This window comes from Pipistrellus kuhlii, unplaced genomic scaffold (genome assembly GCF_014108245.1).
Source record: "Pipistrellus kuhlii isolate mPipKuh1 unplaced genomic scaffold, mPipKuh1.p scaffold_m20_p_6, whole genome shotgun sequence".
Lineage (NCBI taxonomy): Eukaryota > Metazoa > Chordata > Mammalia > Chiroptera > Vespertilionidae > Pipistrellus > Pipistrellus kuhlii.
Window position 1 is genome coordinate 55640294 of NW_023425562.1, and position 6158 is coordinate 55646451.

At 49.7% G+C, this 6158-nt stretch overlaps 1 non-coding gene across 1 annotated transcript; it reads right to left on the reverse strand.

Moving 5' to 3' along the window:
* Window positions 1-3949: 3949 nt before the first annotated feature.
* On the reverse strand, window positions 3950-4155 carry LOC118708599. Its single transcript, XR_004984657.1, has one exon. It is a non-coding gene; the product is annotated as a small nucleolar RNA U3 (small nucleolar RNA).
* Window positions 4156-6158: the final 2003 nt, after the last annotated feature.

A 6158-nucleotide genomic window follows, 5' to 3' on the forward strand; every position in this document is an offset into this window, starting at 1 on the left:
CACACACTGGGGTGTTGGGCACAGAACAGCCCAGCCCCTCTGCCGGGCTCACGGCCGCCCGTGTGGGGAGAGTGGACCTGCACATGGACACGTGCACCACAGTTTGGTATGAGGGAGACTGGGAGCGGGAGGAAAGGCTATGGGGACGTGACTTCCACAGGACACGGTGCAGTGGGCAGGAGGAGAACGGGCAGAGAGAGTGTTGCAGGCAGCGGACACCGAGGCGGGCAGTAGGGGGTTCTATGCTGCTAGGTGGCTGCACAGGGCAGTGTCAGGCATGGCGGCTGCGAGGGCTGTTCGTACACCTCGTCCCAGAGAAAGGCCCGGGGAAGGCCCGGGGACGGAAGGCCTCCTCCCCTAAGCGGAGGGCAGGGAACAAAGAAAGAGGCTGGCCACTCCAGTCGGGGAATGAATAGGGTTTAAGGGAAACGTGCATAGGAGACATGTCTTGAACTGCAAGGCAAATTGGACCTCACCAGAGGCGTGGGGAATAGTCACGGGTACTACCCCGTTTCCCCGAAAATAAGACAGTGTCTTATATTAATTTTTTCTCCCAAAGTTGCGCTAGGTCTTATTCTCAGGGGATGTCTTATCTTTCCATGCGCTAGGTCTTATTTTCGGAGGGTGTCTTATTTTCGGGGAAACACGGTAGTATGTGAGTGCTACCCGGTATGGCCAGGTATGGACATCGCTTTACACGCATGACCAGGTCAGGGCAACAACCTTTCACGAGAACCAGCACGTAGCAGAAGCAGGGGAGGGGTGCTGATTTATCTCAGAATGAATAACTATAATCAAACTGTCTATTTTTAAAATATATTTTTATTGATTACAGAGAGGAAGGGAGAGGGAGAGAGATAGGAACATCATTGATGAGAGAGAATCATGGATTGGCTGTCTCCTGCACACCCCACCCTGGGGATCAAGCCTGCAACCTGGGCATGTGCCCTGACCAGGAATCGAACCATGACCTCCTGATTTATAGGTCGATGCTCAACCACTGAGCCACGCTGGCTGGGGGATCAGACTGTCTTTAAGAGGGGTTGTAGAAAGCAATCTCTGTTCTGGCCCAGGGTCCAGCTTGCAGGATGGACAGTGGTCCCATCTCTCCGCCTCAGCCTGGGGTCTTAGGGTGCTCCTCTTGAGCTGAGCCCTCCCCTCTTGTCTTCTGGCTGCACGCATTTCCTGAAAATCCAGGAGGAGTAGGCCCCATGATCTCAAGGTATTGGCTCATTGGATGTAGTATCTTGGTGCCAGAAGCTAATTCCATCACATTATAATTGCAAGAGTTTCATCAAAAGGTTGATGGAGCTTGGGGACTCAACAAGGGCTGAGTCACATATGTTATCACCTGTTGGGAATGGCTAAAAGCATTTCCCCAAACCTGGAAAGGATGCATTAAATTGATTGTTTGCTGCCAGACAGCTCAGGGCATCTTAATCTACATGTTATTGCCTCCTACTGGCCGAAGGCAATTCCCCAATCTGGCAATGCTTCTGTAGGAAGCCCTACCCTTTGAAGTGTATATCTCCACCGTGCCTTTGGGACAATTTGTGTTGATAAAAAGCAAGGGGTCCTGAGACAAGAAGAACTTGGTTTCTTTAGCCAGGCTCCTCTGACCCCCAATGCCTTTCAAAATTATCATTTGTCTCTGGAGTCTTACTTAAGTTACACACAGCCTTTCTCCAGATTGCTGAACCCTTCCTTCTTAATGCCAGAACAAGAACCCGGGCATCTTGGGCCTTGTGATTGCTCTTACCCGGCCTGGTTTAGAATTAAAAAAAACTTTGCAAGGACAGAAACCCAGAACCTGGCTTGGGTTGAGTGTTCGGGACACCTTCCTGAGCACACTCAAAGTGCGTGTTAGTGCCTCCATTGCACAGATGGAGAATTGAGAGTCAGAGATAAGAAGGGCCCAGCCCAGGGCACACAGCCTGGCAGCTGGGGGCAAGCAAACAGGGTGGCTGATCGGGTAGGGTGTGTCCTCAGGCCTGGAATGTGGCCACAGGAAGCTGAGCCTGATGCTTTGGCAGGTGGAACCTGGCCCGCGGGAGGCAGCAGGTGGTCTGAGAGGCAGGCACTGTGGGGAACTGGAAAGTCTGGCCCCTGAAGGCATCCTGCACTGTAAAGGGGGCTCTCTCAGAGGAGGAAGTGTCCCTTCTCACGTGCTAAAGGCCCACCCTCTGGAGACAGTGTTTTCACTGTTTCTGGGTGCTGTGAGGGCAGAGGACTTCAGGGTTGAACATGTTTGGGAAATAGTAATAAGCAAAGAGAAAGAAATGTTTCTGACCACCGAAGAGCCTTTCCTATTATAGTGATTGAAGGAAAAGTGGGCAAGAGAAGTGCGGCCCCTCCTCCTGGGAGCTCTCAGTCCTAGGAGGAGACCGACAAGGCTCGAGCACAGGGACACAAGAGGGGCAGGAGGGTGGAGTGCTAGGAAGAGACGTGTGAGTGATGGGGAAGGCTGAGGGGCTTCCTGGGTAGAATGACATCTGGGTAGAGACCTGAAGGAGGTAAGGATGGAGGAAGGGGGGCAGCTGTGTCTGGGGAAGGGAGACCTGGGCAGAGGGGACAGCACATGCAAAGGCCCTGAGGCCTGGGGCTGCATGGTGTATTGGAGAAGCAACGTGAGGCCAGTGGTTGGATCCAGTTGGGCAGAGGGGGTAGGCGAGGTGGTAGGCGAGGATGTGGACAGGGGTCAGCCCACGGCTGTGGATTCAGAGCTTGCTGGGTCTTTGGAGGGTTTGGCAGGGGAGAGCTACCTGGAGACATGCTGCCTCATGAGTGTATAGGATCCGACAACATCAGCATAGCAGCAGAAGCAATAGCCATTGGGCACCGAAGGCCAGTCAGGGGGCCGCGCCTCTCACCAGCCTGGGAGACAGTCCTCGGTACATCCTGTTCCACAGGCGAGGAATCGGAAGCTCAGAAAGAGGTGCTTGCACTAGGTAGTGGCTCTCAAAAATATTTCTGGAACAAACAAGCGCATTAGGAGATACGTTACTTAAAAAAAGCTTTCCCTGTCACTAAACATTCTTTACAACAATCATGTTTAATGGCTGTATAGTACTCAATTGCAGTCCCAATCACCATTCCCATTGCCCTGTGGCCAAGAAATTAGATTTTTTGTTTGTTTGTTTTGTGTTTGCTTTTAATAGCAATACTGTAATAAATGTTCTTGTTCCATCTTTCTGAGTCTCCTTCAGTATATGGTTAAGGCCAATTTATAAAAATACAGATGCTGGATCGGAATACAGGCCTATTGATACAGCATACAACTTCTCAGCGTGTTTTGAGAAATGTGATGATGTTGCCATCCTAAAAGGACCTCTCCATGGACCTTGTCACCTGCCACATTTGGAGGGACTTGTTTGGCCGAGTTGTCTTTTTTTTTCTTCTTTTTTTCTTTCTTACTTAAAAAGGCCTCGGTGGCAAGAATCTAGTGTAAAAATCATTGGGAAAACTAAAAGGCATCGATACATATCCGAATGTACATTTTGCACATGAATTACTTTCGTCTCCTGAGAGAGGTCCTGACCTACCATGCGGTCTGGTGACTCAGAGGCCCCGGCAGCTGCCATTCCGGCCAGCATAGTCCGCGTGTGCACTGGGCACCGCGGACGGCCCTCCTGGCTCCAGCGGCCCCTCTTCCTCACTCGTGGATCTGACACTCTCGGCTGTGCGGTGGCAGCACGGTGGGGTCCGGGAAAGATGTCAGGCAGGCCGGCGACCTCAGCGGCATCTGGGCTGCCGGATCCCTTTGTGAGGGACCAGCACAGGCCGGTTCAGCCCAGGCCCTCACCTCGGCTGCAGCCTTGATCCCTGACCCTGGTGAGGGGGTGTGGGGAGCAACCAATCACTGTGTCTCTTTCACATCGATCCTTCTCTTTCTGAGCTGAGTTGTCTTTATTTTATTTTATTTTATTTTATTTTATTTTATTTTATTTATTCAGAATGTGTCCTTTCCTTCTCCCCTTCTAAGAGTGGGAGGAACAATCTTCAATGGCCGAGGCCATGGCAGAAGCAACACCAGGAGCTGGCTTCATGCTCAGGAGGGGACGCGGCACCTCCTCCTGGTGGTTCCGGTGTCCACACACGTTCAGAGAGACGTCGCTGGTAACGAACCATAGACGTGATCCCTGAAGGTGTAGAATCTGAGTTGTCTTTTAATTCACTGTCTTTGTTCTCTCAGAGGGAACAGAATGAGGTTAAAATACCTCAGTCTGGCAGGCTTTAGGAAAGCATATGACCATGTGAACATATCGCGAGGGTGCCTTCCAGACCTCGGCATCCCTGTTTTAAGGTCGGGAGTGACAACAGTGGTGTGGTCCTCAGATTCTTCCCTACGGTCTGTTCCTGCGACCAAGTATTGGAGATGCCAGGGGAGATTCCTTCCGCCCTCAGTTTGCCTCACTTTCTTATTCTGGGAATGAGGCTCAGCTTTTTAAAATAGTGTCACCTATTTTATTTTATTTTTTTTAAAAATAGAGAATACATTTATAAAGTACAGAATATTTTCTAAAAAGCTTTTCTTCTGCCCCCCAGTCAGCCCAATAGCCACCACGGGGACTAGTTTCTGACGGGTGCTGCCAGGAAAGTTCAGAAGCAAGCAAATATGTATACAGAGAACACCCTTTACATTACATGGGGAAAAACAAAATACAGCCAGAGGGTGTGCAGAAGATAGGAAACTGGCATCTAAGGCTGATTTCATCTTGGTTTCGAGTGGAGGGAAGAAAACACAGCGTGGCCAGGATGCTGGAGGAGGCACAGAAACAGCCCCAGGCCTGTGTGCGCAGGGCAAGATGATATTTGCTCACGTGCTGGGTCAGGATAAGGTCACAATAACCCTCCAGCTCCCTCTGATCGCTCTTCTCCCGAGTCCCCCCCCCCCCCCCCCCCATTACATGGTTAGGGATGGGGAGGGGAGTGCCCTCCATCTCTCTGAATGGGCACCAGGTACTTAGCAAATCCTTGAAGCTAGGGTGCATCACCAGTATGCTGTTGGCAGGTGAAGATGCTCAGACTCCTAGAATCTGAGTGTGCCCAAACCATCTCACTTTGTGAGGCCTAACCTGGAATCCAGGGGAGGTTGCCTCTGCCCTCCTTTTGCCTCGCTTTCTTACTCTGGGAATGAGGTGCAGCATTAAAAATAAACAACACCTTGATTTTAGAGCAGGAGGAAGGGGAATAGAGAGAAATGTATCTGCAAGCTCAGTATGTTCCCTGAGTGGGAGCCAAACTCGAGACCTGAGCTACCTCAGCCAGGGCAGAGGCTCAGCATGTGAGCAGCACTTTTTGTGTTATTTTATTTGTTTTGAGCTCCACGGTATGCAGGACAGAGGCAAGCTTTAAAGATGCCAGGCCCTGTATGTGGAGGCATCTCAAATATCCCAGCCCCTGGTCACAGGTGTAAATCTTAGGGAAGAATCTGAGGACCACACCTTTGCCGTCATTCCCGACCTTAAAACGGGGACGCTGAGGTCTGGAAGGCACCCTAGCAAGATGGCCACATGGTCACATGCTTTCGTAAAATCTGCCAACTCAAGTGTTTTAACCTCACTCTGTTAAAACCACCATTGCTTTTCCAGTCTTACTTCCCCTTGTGTCAGATGATGTTGGAGTGAGTGATCTGGCTAAGATGCCCATGACATTTCATTGGGGTTTAGTGGTTTTATTTATGTTGTTTCCAGTAACTTTTGAGAATAAATTATTACCAACTGACGTAGTATAGGAATGGCTTCCAGGAATGCCCCTACCTAGCACACTGAGCTGACTCAAATAGCACTGTGATATGAAGACGAGAGTCAGAGGTTATATCTCTATACAGAAGAGTGGTCTTACATGTTTGTGGAAATTATCATCGAGGTAATAAAAGTAATGTTATTTTTTTGGTAATGTTTGTGGAACTTGTCATTTTCCCCATGGTTTCTTTTATTTTTCTAACCTAATAATCACTTTGTCACCTAATTTTATATTTGTAATTTTGTAATTCTTTTTTAAAAATATGTTTTTATTGATTTCAGAGAGGAAGAGAGAGGGAGAGAGAGATAGGAACATCAATGATGAGAGAGACTCATCGATGGGCCGCCTCCTGCATGCTCTACACTGGGGATTGATCCCGCAACCCAGGTATGTGCCCTTGACCGAAATTGAAC